This window comes from Meriones unguiculatus, chromosome 9 (genome assembly GCF_030254825.1).
Source record: "Meriones unguiculatus strain TT.TT164.6M chromosome 9, Bangor_MerUng_6.1, whole genome shotgun sequence".
Classification (NCBI taxonomy): Eukaryota; Metazoa; Chordata; class Mammalia; order Rodentia; family Muridae; genus Meriones; species Meriones unguiculatus.
The window spans coordinates 102022995-102038383 of NC_083357.1; the positions used below are offsets into that span (position 1 = coordinate 102022995).

The 15389-nt window shown below is 40.3% G+C and overlaps 1 long non-coding RNA gene across 1 annotated transcript in view; it reads right to left on the minus strand.

The window, feature by feature from the left end:
• Nucleotides 1–3761: 3761 nt before the first annotated feature.
• LOC132656654 (uncharacterized) overlaps nucleotides 3762–15389 on the minus strand; it is a 55065-nt gene continuing 43437 nt past the window's right edge. Inside the window, exons 4-5 of the long non-coding RNA XR_009594374.1 lie at nucleotides 4653–4746; nucleotides 3762–4047 (exon numbers count right to left, since the gene is read on the minus strand). This is a non-coding gene — a long non-coding RNA (uncharacterized LOC132656654). The remainder of the gene's footprint in view (nucleotides 4048–4652; nucleotides 4747–15389) is intronic.

Genomic DNA, 15389 nt, shown 5'->3' on the forward strand with positions numbered 1-15389 from the left:
TTTCATACTTGACATAGAAGAATCTTCCATGTCCAGTGTATGTAACTTATAATCCTTCCAGTTGCAAAGCATTCCTAGGGTTGCATCTAAACCCCCTGCTTTGGGATAGGCTTCTTCCCTGATATACTTAATTCAGTAAGAAAGAAGTGAATTAAATCTATTTAAATAACAGTTTAGCAATGCAACATTTTAAAAATATTTTAGTAGAAGCTTTTAAAAAATATTTATTTATTTAGTTAGTTAGTTAGTTATTTTTACCTGAACTTTCCATCAAATTCTAAGTAGTTCTCAATGGAGTCTAAAAGGTCCAGTGTCCTAGGAATGGAGGGTCGCTATCAACAGCAGAGTGGTTGAGACAGGGGAAAGGAGTACCAAATCGTAGTTATTCAATCAGACGCTCTTGAGAGCTAGTGGGCAGCATAGTGATGATAGTTAATAAAAATGTATTATGGTTAAGCATGGTGGCCGACACCTGTAACCCAACACTTGGGAGGCAGAAGCAGATTAGTGCATGTTCAAAGACAGCTCTCTCTCGCGCGAGCTCTCTCGCTCTCACTCCCACCTCCTCCCGTAACAAGACTATATTATGCTTGAAATGCCTTAAAAGAACTCACGCACTCACTGTATCAACAACAAAATCAAATGTTGCAACAGAATAGCTAACACCTTAAATTTTTAATTTTAATTTGTCAGCTATACGTTAGTAAAGCTGAAGGGCAAAGTAAGTTCTATTTTACTAAAACTGGACATCACATATTACAGGAATAAAGAATAAATGAAAACATATCTTTGTCTAAGTAACAACTACCTTCCATTATGTAAAACAATGTGCTAGAGAAGATTCATGATGGCATTATGTATTTTTCATCTGCGGTGCTATGTTTATTCGAATCCTGCCTTTGAGTTAACTACCAAGTGTGTATGCTTTTCTTTTATAACATATTCTTTACACATTTTAAGAAAATATTCTCTGGCCTTATTTTGAAGTCTTGGTCTTTGTAGCATTCAAATACTGGTGCCAAGGGCATGTGTAACAATCTCATGAAGGTTATTTTTGTTATTTAAAAATCATGTTATTTTAAAATCCATTGTGAGATTTTCATGTACAGGTTATGAAAACAGTGGTATCTTTTCTGACAAGAATCTCTTTGTTTTCATCTGTTAATGACAGAAATTTGACCAGATCAATTCAGTAGCTGTGGAAATGTATTTGTGTGTGTGTGTGTGTGTGTGCGCGCTGTGCGTATTTCATCATTCCTTTGACATTGCAGGCATCTATATCTACCCTGAATTTATTTTCAAACTGACTTCTATCACAACACATTCATTATTGTTATTATTATTTATTTTTATTTTTGACCTGGTATAGGGCATTCTTTATGGTGGCACAAATCAATAAGGAAAGGCAAGTTAGGAAAAGCTACCATGAGGCCCAATTGTCTCAGGGACAATATGTGATATGGTGAGCTTCCGGCTTTTGCTTATGTGGACTTCTGGGAGCCCAGGAGTTTGCCCTGAGGCAAATGAATCCCAAGCCAAGGAGGGATGCACCCTTCATATTCTGTTAATTGATTGAAAGGGCAAATGATCTATAGGAAAAGTTGCATCATTAACTTAATTGAAGGCAAAGCCTAATTAGAGGGGAAATGAAGTAGACGGAGCCAGAGACACAGCAGGCCTTCATCTGGGATGTCAACAAACAGACCTTGTAACTAGAACCAGACAGAGACTGCAGGCCTTCATTTACAGCTTCAGTTTCAATGTGAAACTCTCTCTCTCTCTCTCTCTCTCTCTCTCTGTGTGTGTGTGTGTGTTCAAGGGAAAAGTAAAAGTTTACATACTTAGATAAAAATCAGTTTTTTCAAGGTGGGGCTGCTCAGTGGGAATCAATTTTTTTTTTTAAACAAGTTAACTGAATTGTATATATTTGAAGGCATAATCTGAAACACATTTAAGCTGCAAATTTGGGAAGCATCTGGGCTGATTCCATTCTCATTTATAGACAGGGTTTAGAAGTAAACCAACCAAATAAAACATATTTTACTCTAGTGTAGCATCAGCACTGTGGGGCTTTCTTTGGGCTTCAATTAAATCATTAGAAAGAAAAGTGAAGCATTTGAGCACACTCAAGTCACCACTCTATTTTATTCCCCCTCCCCCTCCCCCTCCCTCTCCTCCTCCATGAAATACGTCATTCTGAACTAGGTATAAAATTATGCCTGATTCTCCTGCAGTGATGGTTGGCCCATCCTCTGTAAGTGAATTGTTCTGTAGCAACTTCCAGCTTCCCAGATGTCCTTTTAGAATCGGGAGCTGCTGTGTCATAAGCAGCAAATTAAAATGCTTTGTGTCTCAAACTTCAGGTTGAATTCTGAGCTAAGACTGCAGTGTTGGTTAGAGAGTGTGCTTTTATTCTCTCAGAAAAACTGTCAATGTCCAACTTACCTTTGAGTGCATTCTTCTCTGATTGTAGCAACACAAACAAAACCTTTCACAAGAAATGCCGCTTAGGAGAAATGAAGAATGTGAGCCGACATGTTTTGGCTACAGCACTGGCTGTTAACACACATGGCTATTCTTTCATCGTTCACTGTAGTCACTGACTTTATAAAACCTCAGCTTTATTTCTTACGTCTGATGCTTACACAGACTTCTAAACTCAAATAAGGAAACTATAACAATGTTAACAAATGGAACAGTTGGCTAATAAAAGATTTCACTAGAAAAGACAGAAGTCACCTGTCAATTAAAATTTTATTCAGCATATCAGCTAGGTGCTATATTTGAGTAGTAAATCAACAGTTTTGGAAGGAAGGGCACTTCTGAAGACATTGCAAAGCAAACAAGTAACCCTTGGGTTTTCTAAGAGTTTGTAATGTGTCAAAGTTATCTCATTAGAAATTTGGCTTTCCACATTGAGTTAGGAAATTTTCTCTTTCTTCTACCATTTATTTCTCAGAATATTTATATTCTTAGTTTTTAAATTTGATTTATGTGCAAGCTGCTAAATATTTTCTACGTGATTTTATTTTATGTGTACTGGTGGTTTGCTTGCATGTGTGTCTGTGCAACACATTTGTGCAGTAAGAGAGGAGGTCAGAAGAGGGTGTTAAATTCCCTGGGACTTTAGTACTAGGAACCCATCCCTGGTCTGTGTGTTAGTATTTAGGCACCCTGCTTCTGGGTTGCCTAGTAACCTAGGATGTCATCATGTGTCTCCCAACAGGTAGTAACATCTGGCAAGCACGGTTCAGTTGGTCCATAAAAGAACGACCCCACCATGTTACCATTGACTTACTTTTTTCACTCTCTTGCTCTCCTCTTCTCTTCCTTTCTCTTCCCTTTCTCTGTCAGGGGATACCTCCCACCCCCGTGTCTCTCTCTTTCACTCTCTTTTCTTCTCTCTCTCCATCTCCATCCAATAAACCTCATTGGATTTAATATTGGTTGTGTGAGTGGCATTTTTATATAAATACTAACACTCTGGAAAAGCAGTCACTACTCTTAATTGTTGAGCCATCTCTCTAGCCTCTGATAAATATTTTTGAACAGCCCAGCCATATTGTCAAAACCTTGGTAGGAGAAATAAAAATAATCACAAAATTTCTATCTTGTGGTCATGTAATAATCCTGAGGAAGATATAGAGTTGCAGCCATCAATATTCTGAAGAAATATAGAAGCTTTATCTTCCAGAGAAATTCTTCACAAATTCTAAGATTATCAACTTCCTCAAAAAAAAAAAAAATAGTAACTTGGTGATCAATAGCATATAATTTATTTTCCTTCAACCAGGAGACTGAGGGGCATCTAGACTCATTGGGTAAATAGTAAATAATCTCTTCATTTCTGAAAAGAAATGATTAGTGAAAACAGCATGTAGCCTTTACTATATAAAACATATTCATTTTCTCCATGCAAAGTCCAAGGAATGGTTGACTTGTTGTGTGTAACAGTTTTCTTACTGTTTTATAAAAGGAAAATGTGACAGGTTCAAGGGCAGCCTGGTTTACATATTTTCCGGACAGTCAGAGCCACATAGACAGATCCTGTAAAAAAAAAAATAATAATAATAATAAATATAATAAATAATAATAATAAAAGAATGAAAGAAAGAGGGGGGAGAAAGAGAAAGAAAAGAGAAGACAGACAGACAGGGCATAAGAAAGAAAAAAGGACTATTCATGGAGATAACCTAGAACCCTTGCACAAATGTAGTCCATGGCAGTTCAGGTCCAAGTGGGTTCTATAGTAATAAGAACAGGGACTGTCTCTGACATAATCTGATTGGCCTGCTCTTTAATCACCTCCCCCTGAGGGGGGAGCAGCCTTACCAGGCCACAGAAGAAGACAAGGCAGCCACTCCTGATGAGACCTGATAGACTAGGATCAGAAAGAAGGAAAGGAGGACCTCCCCTATCAGTGGACTTGAGGAGGGGCATGTGTGGAGAAGGGGGAGGGCGGGGGGTAAGAGGGAGGGAGCTACAGGGGGGATACAAAGTGAATAAAGGGTAATTAATAAAAATTTTAAAAAAGAGAGAGAGAAAGAAAGAAAAGAAAGAAAGAAAAGAAAAGAAAGAAAATTCTGGTAACTTTCAGCATTAATTCACCAGGTAGTTTTGTTATGACTAACTTTGATTCTATATTTACATACATCATACATTTGATTGGAGAAAACAGGGCTGAGGGCTTTGTCCAGAGGATCCTCAAGAGGAATGGAAACTTCTGGTCTCTTTGAGGTCCAGATGCTGAAAGCAGAACAAGTCATGAACACTGGCCAGAACTACTGATAAAGGGAGAATACACAACACCGTGTGTTCGAGGCTTAGGACCTAAACCCCTCCATGTCACAAAACTCAAACACCATCAACAGTACTCCAAAACAAAACTTTCATTACCTTTTAAAACGCTAGAGAGTAATTTTAGTAATTTGTCTATATAGTTTCAAGATCCGTATGACTGACAATTTATTTTCTCTTAAGTACTTATCATGTTCGTTCTCAAATTGTGTCTCCAATCATCAGTTCGGATTTGGAGTTGTTTGTTTTAATCGTCAAAAACCTGGATTTGAGTATTGGTGTTAATTGCTTACTAGTTATGTGGCCTGAAACTTTCCCTTTTTCTTTTCATATGTAAACCTGGAATATTTGTCTTCTTCGTTTGAAAAATTTTAACAGTTAATGCAAATTCAATGAGACAAAAGTGGGAGGATGGGGGGGGCTAATGTTTTATTTTAAACTCAAATATATCTCTCATGAGTCACAACCCTGCCCTCCCCCACAGCACACTGAAAAAGCTGAAAGGAAGTAAAGAGGGATAAGCTGATAACAATGAAAGGAAGGTAGAAAAGGGTGTAGGCCACGGCCTGATAAGAGATCCCTACACATTCCTGCCAGGAGCGTCTGAAAGGGGCTGACCCGGAGGCGTCCACATTCCACAGATGTCCACTTAGGCCAGTCTCCCGACGCGTCGCGGATCGACGGGGGGAGGGGAGCAGAAAAAGGAGCTAAAGTGGAGAGAGAAAAACAACTTCGGCCTAAAGCCTTCTCCACTTCACAGGCTCCACCGCCCATCCCACCAGCAGGCAGAAAAACTGGAATTGCAAGCCCGCGTTTACCTCCAGGCTAACCACTGTAGGGCTTTATCTTGAAAAAGTGAGCAAGCTTCCTGTTTGAAGCCGGTGCTTCCAGTACGGAAGAGGATAAACCTCAGTCACCCTGGCATCTGAGAGCCCAGCTGACCTCTGGCTTTCTGCCTGCCTGGTGTTGTAAAGTCAGCCAGGTGAGCTACTTAATGCTTCGGTGTTCCCAGCCGCCCTCCTCTCTGTGGGAAGAGGCACTGTGAAAACGCTTGCAGTAGCTGTGGTCGCTTTTAGCACCTGAAATTAAGAAGGCTTTCTTCCTCCTCAAGGAAGAGCATGCAACCACATGAATAACCGCAATAATACGCAGCAGATACTGCTTTGTGTCTTTACTTTTTTTTTTTTTTTTTTAATGTATTTCATCTTGTGGGATTTAAATCTCCCTCAGGGAGGTAGGTACTATTATAGTCACTGTTTTACAACTCAGGAAACTAAGGGACATAGAAATTTAACTACTTCTTCAAAACCATCTGGTTAATAAGTGTTGGAGCGGAGACTGAAAGCCAAAAATCTGCATTCCTAAAAGCTGGGCAACACAACTTTGTTACCTTAAAAAAAAAAAAAAATCAGTTAAAGGTAGGAAAGACCATTGAACTTTTAGTTGTTTTATCAGGGCTTCTTTCTGAAACTATGAAAATAGGAGCATCCCAAGAAAAAGAAACATGAGTTCTTAGAGGTTAAAAATAGGATTCATACATATGTAGATCCAACAGCTAGTACTGGTGACTCATGACTCATATAAATACAGGGTGGCAGAGGGAGGAGAAGCAAAAGGTCAAAGTCATCTGTTACAGAATAAGTTGCAGGACAGCCTGGGCCACATGAGACCCTGTCTCAACAATACAACACAATAAAAATAATGAGTAGTTTGAAAAGAAGACAAGGCAGAGCCGAATCTTTCAAAATGTAGCACTATGAATACTGTCATTGAAAGTAAGTATAAATGACACAGAGGAGCCTGCCAGAAAGCTCAAAATTCCGGCTTTATGCACAGTAGGTCAGTATGACTACCACCAGAGTACATGCCTATCCCTAGACAGCTGAGCAGCCGCAGTCACAAAAAGTTAGAAAGAAGGCTGCAGAGATGACTCGAGAGGGTGAAGAACACTTATTGTTACTATAGAAAACCCAGGTTTGGTTCCCAGCAACCACAGAGGGCACTTCACGGGAGCCTATAACTCCAGTTCTGGGGAATCTGGTTCTCTCTTCCTCCCTTCTCATAGGAAATGGGCCAAAAAAAAAAAATTACAATATATGTGTTAAAATTCCCAAGTAGCAAATATACAACTCTAGGTTGAAAGAGTTCATCATATCTTCCAGGACACAAGGGAACAAAAACCTAGAACCAAACAAGCATCCTTGTGAAATTCTCAAGATATCACCGATGAAGACAAAAGCTAAGGATTCCCAGCAAAAGTGGGAAAATATTAGCTTATTAGGGATGGAAAGCTACACGTCAGAAAAAAAGAATTTTCATTTGTTATACCCAATGCCAGGAAGTCCTTGGATCTAGACCTTCATGCAAAGAGGAAGAGGTCCTAAGGCAGAAATGCACTAGAGTTCAACTGCAGTCTAGCCTGAGCATAAGAGAGGCATTTTCACACAAAACTTGAGCAAGGTCTAGCACTATAAATCTATTTATGTATGCATCTATGCGCAAAATGGGAATGTATTTTAAATGAATGTATTTAATTCTGTGAGCATAAAGCATGAATCAGAAAACTTTATTTTTATACCATGCCGCTTTGAACCCTGCATCAGTCGTTTCTGCGTTGCTATGGCAAAGCGTCTGAGAGAAACTAGGGAGCCAATCACACACAAGCCTACAGCTTTTTTGCCCCTACAGTAACATATTTAGAACTTCCTGGGGCCAGAGACATGCCTTAGAAGGTAGAGGTACAGCAAGGCATGGTGGTACACAATGCTGGTACTCTGGGAGGCAGAGGCAGGCAGATCTCTGTGAGTTCAAGGCCAGCCTGGTCTACAAAGTGAGTGCACGACAGCCAAGGCTACACAGAGAAACCCTGTCCTGTCTGATGGATTGGGGGGAGGGAGGTAAAGGTGCTTGCTAAGCAAGCCTAGAGACCTGGGTTCAATCCTTGAAACCCATATGAAAGTGGAAGGAGAGAATCAAATCCACAAGTTTTCTTCTAATCTCCACCTGTGCTCTGTGGCATATGTGCCCACATACAGTGTGCATACACAATAATGCAAAAACATTTTTAATTAAAAATAAAAGCTCTGGGATAAAGACATGGGTGTGTTTGGGAAGACATTTGGTGCCACACTGAGCTACGGAATTTAAACCAATGTTATAATAACCTAAGCATGAAAAATATCCTTGAAAGAAAATGGTATATTTAAACAAAATTAATAAGCCAATGATACACAATGAAGCTGCTTTTTGCTATGGCTAACACCAAGAAGAATTAAAAACCCAACTTGACATCCAGCTATTACATTTGATTGGCACAGTGACTCAGGAGTTCACATTTTCAAAAGTGCTTTCACCTCAAGGCGCACCCTCATGGGTTCAGCATATCCATGACTACGTGGGAAAGGGGAGGGCGAGGAAGCTGGGGAAGAAGAGACTAGAGCACAAGTCATTTCTCATTTTGTATCAAAATGACTCATGAAAGGCATACACTAGAAATTTTGCTCTCCATTGAATTAGATGTGCACAATCCAAAGTAAAGGTCAAAAAAGCATTTTCCCCCCTAAAGATTCTTATTTTATTTTTGAGAAAGCAGTTTGTTGTTTTGATTTTTCGAGACAGGGTCTCTCAAGATAGCCTTGGTTGTTCTAGAACTCACTTTGTAGGCCAGGCTGACCTCACACTCACAGATATCTCCCTGCTTTCTCCCCCTAACACTGGGGTGAAAGGTGTGTACACTGTAGCACATTGGGAAAGCAGATTTTTAACAATATATAGTACCAAAGGAAACCTTGGATTGAAGCTCCATCTTTTAGCACATGTCCTTACATAAATAACCTAATCTGTGCAAGTATGATATATTTCTATAAAGTGGAGTAGTAATTTTTGCCTCATAGGCTGTAAGGGGTTGCTAGACTCCTGTCAATCTCACAGTAAACAAACGGTCATAGATAGTCACTTCAGAGTCTGTGAACACACCAATCTTTGAAGTCTCATACAGAGGTCCAGACTTACAGTCACAACTCACATTTGCGCATAAGTTACTAGACAACTTCAGTGCAGGAGATTCTGGAAAGTGACGGCACTTTTTAAATCGTGCCGTTGATTTTCTGCAGAAATTTCTGAGGTAAAGGCTAATCAATTGCTCTCCCAAGATGAACGTAACAGCCCAGTGCGGATGGGACTTTCTATGTTTCTGTCTGCACTGGTTACATGCAGACTTAGGGATAAGTAATTTTAAGGATCTGACTGTCAGTTCCCAGTCTCCCTGTAATCCTCTAGTTTACCTCCATACTTATGCTAACAAGATTATATATATACATATAATCTAACATGTACACTCTCTACAGAGAATCAGTTATCCTTCTTAACTTTGCAACTGTGTATTTCCCTTCTATATTCCACAACTGATATTGGGTGGTCTATATCACTGATCCAGACTCCTCCATCTCAACCAGATATTCAAAAACATAAATTCATATGAAAATAGAATTGACATTAGAAGGGCCATTGGCAGCCACCCAGTCCACCTTCTCAGGAGCATTTAAATTCTCTATGTTGCAGTGATATAAGAAGAGTACCCATTTCCCTCAGAGATGCTTGGACTCAGACTGGCTGCAGACAAGACCTTCTGTAATAACATTTTAAAATTCACACACAACCGATCTGGTATGAAGAGATTTATTGTATGGAGGTGGAGAGACAGAGAGACAGAGGGAGAAACGGCGGGCCGCCCAGGGAAGGGGAGAGAAACAAAAGCAAAAGAGAGTACAGTGATGGGCCAGTCCTTTATATCTAGAGTGAACACACCTGGTGATGACTGATGACGTCAGGTTGCTAAGCAACCTACTAGTGGACTAGTGCTTCAACTTGTATCCTAACATTCCTCCCTTTTCCTATAATTAAAAAAATAATAGTAATAAGGAGGTAGGGAGGGGTGACGAGGCAGGAATGAGGACTAGGACACTGGACTGCTTCTCATGCAAGGCAAGTTAAAGCATATAAATGCAGGTTCATTGGAAGCAGCTCTTGTTTGCCACACAAGGGGGGAGAGAGAAAAAGAAAGAGAGAGAGAAAGAGAGAGAGGGAGCACCAAAATGCTCAGATTTTATGATGAAGGGGAAGGGAAAGCCCTTGTCCTAGGAAGTTGAGGGCAGAGGGCAGGGGTATGTCAGCGATGCTCTGCAGCAGGTGGGGAGGAAAGAATGCTGGGGAACGTGCATCTGTCTGTGCCAGGTCTGAAGCACACCACCTTCCAGCTCCATCATCTCACACACATGAAAGTGAACAACTTCTTAGAAATTAACAGGTAATATATTATCTGTATGCACATTCAAATCACAATTGTGATTCAAAATAATCTTCAGTTGATGTGTGCACACATCCGTGGTGGCCAGAGGTCCACGCCCCTCAGCTATTCATCTAATATTTCTTTTAAAATTATACAGTGTTTCTTGCTCAACTGATGATCGTCAGGTAGGTTAGGCTGGTGGGCTGGTGTGTCCCTGGGATCCAGCTGTCTCTGCCTCTTTAATGTTAGGAGTAAGTGTGGGTACTCAGGGTTAAATTCAGGTCTCCATGTGTACAGATAAGCAATTTGTCAACCTTGATCTCTCCCCAGCCCACACCTCTATAACTGTCTTCAAGAAACAACAACAAAAAGACTTGAAAATAAGAGTTGGCTCAACCATGTCATAGTACCTGAAATGATAAACCTTCATATCATAAACCTTCAGACATGGGACTCTGATCCATAAAGTGTGGTGGACGGCTCTTAACTGCCAGTGAGAAGGTAGCAAGTACTTGCGTGGGTTAAAGGAAAACTGATGAATGATCGAGGTTTAAATAATTTTGTCATCAATCATTTTATACACATACACACACACACACACACACACACACACACTGACGTGCACACATGCACATACACACATGTACGCACACATATATTTTTCTTTTCATTCTGACCAGGAATAATATTTCATTCAGTCTAGTGACTCTTCTAACCTTCTGCTGAAAAAGTAATTAACTCCACCATTACATAGGATTTTTTAAAATTGAAAATGGTCAAGACATTCAACATGAAACTCACTGCAATTATTTTTTCCTTGAGGATTAATTTAAATGTATTTAAGGGAGAAATGTATAGGAGAGTTTCTTCATGAGTTTAAAATCATAGCAGTTCTTTAGTGAATGATCCAAAGACAACCACAATCAGAAGGCCAACAGTGCTTGCTCAGAAAGGGCCTGAGGGTGCTATCCAATATATTAGAGCAGATTAGAGCAGCTGGGGGTAAAATAGAATTCTATTTTATTTTATTCAACTTTTCTTTTGAGACAGAACCTTGCTACAGTGCCTACTTGCCTACACTGACCTTGAACTCTTAAACCACAAACAGGAGGCACAGAGCAAACTGAGAAGGTCTCAAGATTATTGTTTTGGTTTGGTTTTTTTTTTGGTTTTTGCTGTTTGTTTGTTTTTAATTTTTAATTTTTTATATTAATTACCATTTATTTACTTTTTATTCCAGCTATTGTCCCCTCTCTAATTCCCTCCCAATCCCACCCTCCCACCCCATCTCCTCCCTGCCCCTCTCTAAGTCCTCTTCCCCTTCCATCCAACCTTAGCTTATCAGGTATCTTCAGGACTGGCTGCAGTGTCCTGCTCTGTGGCCTAGCAAAGCTGCTCCTCCCTCGGAGGTAAGGAGGTTAAAGAGCCAGCCACTGAATTCATGTCAGAGACAATCCCTGTTCCACTTACTAGGCTACCCACTTGGATTCTGAGCTGCCATGGGCTCCATCCAAGCAGAGGTTCTAGGTTATATCCATGCATGGTCCTTGGTTGGAGAAGGCTCAAGGTTTTTGAAACCTCAAAAACACTCAGTGACACTCCTTCTCCAACAAGACCATACCTCCTGATTCCTCCCCAAAGTATTCTACTGGTGGTAAATTATTCAAACATAGGTACCTATGGGAACCATTCGAGCAATTCCAAAATTGCAAAGTCAAACAGAAACTTATAATTTAATGAAGTCAGCCTGACAAAAGCTAACATAATTTTAATCCAAGTAAACTTAAGCTGCTTGATATCTTCCCCTTTGTGTCAGAGGTTAGAACAAAAAGCAAGACTTCAGTGACCAAACAATTGTTGGCATCAATACCTGATAATGACATTTCATAATCAGACCAAGCTGTTCAGTTATTTCAGAAAATACATTTTATAGTTATAACAATGGTGATTAAAATTTTTTTTCTCCACTTACTTTTTTTTTAAAATAAACTCATGAGAAATGTCTTAAACCCAAAACAGGGAGTGGGTAGGGGTAGCCATCTTATAGCAAAGGCACAGGAAAGTTCCAGTTCCCCTGTGCAATAACTAGGCCACCCTGGGCAATTGAGAACTCACTTGCTTGGGAAATGGTTTAGTCCTTATTAATATCCTTAATCACCTCGTAAAGACCCAACTTCCCAACATCACAACGACAGCAGCCAACTTTCAACATGAGGTTTGGAAAGGATTAACCACATCCAAACCACATCCCCAGTGTCAAGAGATGCTCACATACTGCAGTGTCTTTGGATTTGCAATGTCTCCCCAATGCCCATGTGTTAACGGCTCAGCCCCTAACTCAGTGCTAACCGGGGGTGTGATTTGCAAGGGGTCCTTGCCTCTCCTCTTTGCCTCTTTCCTTTCTTGTCTATGAGGTGAACACTTTATTCCCTACACCAAGGCTCTCAGGCCTCAAAGTGATGAGGCCAACAGGTCCTAGACTACAACCTATAAAGCCATGAGCTGAATAAACCCCTGTCTATATAAGTTGGTCATCTGGGGTATTTGCTGTAGTAGTGGAAAGTCAAATACCTACCCTCAGGTTCACACTGTTTGCATCTTTGGAACACAACCAGTGGTTCCAGATTTTTTTCTCATTTTTAAATTAAAAAATAGTATGTTAGGCATTATGGAGCAGTTTCCACAGAATATCCAGAGAGATGAGGTATACACTATCTTATGAATTTATAATACACAAGAATAAAAGTCTTACAGAAAATGAAGAGTTTACTGACACCTTAATAAATACTCTTTATGGGCCTACCCTGCCCTCACATACATACACCCTTAATCCTTTGTTTTAATGAGTTATTTAACATAGTAAATGATCAATGCTCTGTAGAGGAAAAAGCACCAATACCAAACTAGATTTAAGGCAAAGACCTTCTTTTCTGTTTTGTCACTTCTCAGATATTCATGGATGGGCATCCTTTTCCTGCTGGCATGGAGCTCTCCAAAATGTCTCTGAACATCTACAAGATGTCCAGAGGGTTTCTTTTAACAATTCTGTTCTGTATATGCTGTCTGATACTTGCCGTTTTCATTCAATAAATTATTACCAATACCCAATGTGGTGCTTTGAATAAAATTGGCCCCCATAGACTCATAGGAAGTGGCTCTATTGGGAGGTGTGGCCCTGTTTGAGTGGGTGTGGTCTTGTTGGAGGTAGTGTGTCACTTGAGATGGGCTTTGTGGTTTTAGATGCTCAATCCAGGCCCAATGGACTATTCTCTCTTCCTTCTGCCTGCCAATCCAGATGTTGAACTCTCAGCTCTGCTTCTAGCACCACATCTGTCTGTGTGTCACCATGCTTCCTGCCATGACAATAATGGGCCAAACCTCTGAGCCTGTAAGCCAGCCCCAATTAACTCTTTTCCTTTGTAAGAGTGGCCTTGTGTCTTTTCACAGCAATAGAAACCCTTGCTAAGACACCCATGCATCTTCACCTCCTCTTTCCTTCTCCTGTTTTTCCTTTAAACTATGACTATGTGGTTGTCTTAGTTGCTTTTCTATTGGGGTGACGAAACACCATGACCAAGGCAACTTATAAAATAGAGCATTTACTTAGGTTTATGGTTCTTACAGGGTTAGATTCAACCGTGGCAGAGCAAAGGAAGGGTGGCAGGAACAATACATCTATGAGCCCACATTGTGGTCCACAAACAGGAGGAAGACTGGGCACACTAAGAATGGCCCAAGGCTTTTGAAGCCCCAGAGCCTGCCCTTCTAGTGACACACCTGTTCTAACAATGCCACAGCTCTCAAACAATACACCAAGTGGAGAATAAGTATCCAAATTTATGAGCATATGGGGAGCCATTCTCATCAAATTACCATATTCCACTGTCTGGCCCCCATAAGCTTTTGGCCATATCATAATGCAAAATGTACTTAGTCCAACCTCAAACGTTTCCATAGTCTGTCACAGTTTCAGCACTGTTTTAAAGTTTAAAGTATCTTCTTGGACTCAGGGCAATCTCATAGTTATCACCCCTTATAAAATCAAAAAGTGAATTGCATACTTCCAACATAATACAATGGTACCAACTAAACCATTCCAAAAAAGAGGAATCAGAACATAGTGAGGAAATCCAGGATGTAAACAAAACTGAAACCCAGCAAGGCAAACTCCAAAGCATGTAGCTCCATGTCTGATATCAAAGGGCTTAGATGGCTCTGATCTAGCTTTGCTGACTGCAGCACATTTCTCTCTCTTGAGAAGGGGCTGACTTCACTCCCTGGGTGCAGCTCTACTTGGCAGATGCCTCATGGCTCTGGTGTCTCCAAAATCCTAGAGTCTCTGAAGTAGTCCAAAGTAATCCATGCTTCCCTTCCACAGCTTTGCCCAATGTCTTCTTAGAGAAGCCATGAAGCCATGAAGCCATGCCAGACCTCCCCTGACACACATCCAGGCTCAGTGGCTATCATTAGTCACAGAAGAGGATTCCATGACCTTTTCCTCCTGTATCGATCAGGACTCTAACGTCAGAGCATGTGGATGACACTGGCACATTTGGTTACCAAGCTGCGGTGGACCTTGGCACCCACTGAATCACACTCATAGAAGCTTTGATTTGCTTTCCTTTCTAGGAACAGGAAATTTTAGTCCTTTCCCATTTAAGAGTTTAGACGTTTAGGTGAGTGGGGTCTTGCCCTGAGGGCACCTCTCCTTTCATTTTAATACCAGGCCTCTCTTCTGTGTTAGTTACCTTTCTATAGCTTTGACAAAACATGATGATCAGGGCAACCTATACAAGAAAGTATTTAATTGAGCTTATGGTTTCCTAGGGTTAGAACTCATGATGGCAGAGCAAAGGCTTGATGTCAACATAGCTGAGTGCTCACAACTTAATCTATAAGCAGGAAAAAAAAAGAGGGCACACTGGGAATGGCACAAGTCTTTTGAATCCTCAAAGCCTTTTCCCAGTGACACACCTCCTCTAACAAGGCCAAACCTCCTGAACCTTCCCAAATAGTTCCACCTAGAGAGAATCAAGTATTCAAGCATATGAGCCTGCAAAGGCCATTCTTATTACAACCACTACCGTAGTATTTCATGGTTTGGTTAATATAACAAATTTATCTCTCCATACTAACATCTATTTTAAAATATAAATTCGTCTGAGCATGACATATATCAGAACATCTGTGTGTCTCTAGATGAGCATTTCTTATAGGACTTACTGTACAAAAAAAAGTCAGAACAAACAACATTTACAATTGATGTAAGATTTTCAAAGACTTTCATAATAATGCTTTATGTGAG